Source organism: Pristiophorus japonicus, unplaced genomic scaffold, assembly GCF_044704955.1.
Source record: "Pristiophorus japonicus isolate sPriJap1 unplaced genomic scaffold, sPriJap1.hap1 HAP1_SCAFFOLD_332, whole genome shotgun sequence".
NCBI classification, from domain to species: Eukaryota; Metazoa; Chordata; class Chondrichthyes; family Pristiophoridae; genus Pristiophorus; species Pristiophorus japonicus.
Genome location: NW_027253128.1, coordinates 115333 through 115653, shown reverse-complemented (window position 1 = coordinate 115653; position 321 = coordinate 115333). Strand labels below are relative to the sequence as shown.

The window sequence follows — 321 nt, the reverse complement described above, 5'->3', positions numbered from 1 at the left end:
CAGAGGAGACTGCGAACAGAACACAGCACCTTAGACCGCGCGGCCATCCTGACGATTCAGTGCTGGGTGTGGCCACCTCCAGGGTGATTTTGAACTGTTGTGTCCTGTCACATGAAATAAATGAGGGCAGCAGGCATATCTCTGTCTGACACCGGGGAAACAGTGAGACAGACATTGGAGCAAGGGTCTGGTTATTGCCAAACAGCAAAGAAAATATTAATTCTGGAAGAACAATTTCCAAAAATATAGTGACCACGACGTGATTTGGACACGCAACCTTCTGATCTGGAGTCAGAGACGCTACCATTGCGCCACGAGGTC

The 321-nt window shown here is 49.2% G+C and overlaps 1 non-coding gene across 1 annotated transcript; it reads right to left on the bottom strand.

The window, feature by feature from the left end:
- Positions 1–249: 249 nt before the first annotated feature.
- Positions 250–321, bottom strand: trnaw-cca (transfer RNA tryptophan (anticodon CCA)). Its single transcript has one exon. It is a non-coding gene; the product is annotated as a tRNA-Trp (tRNA).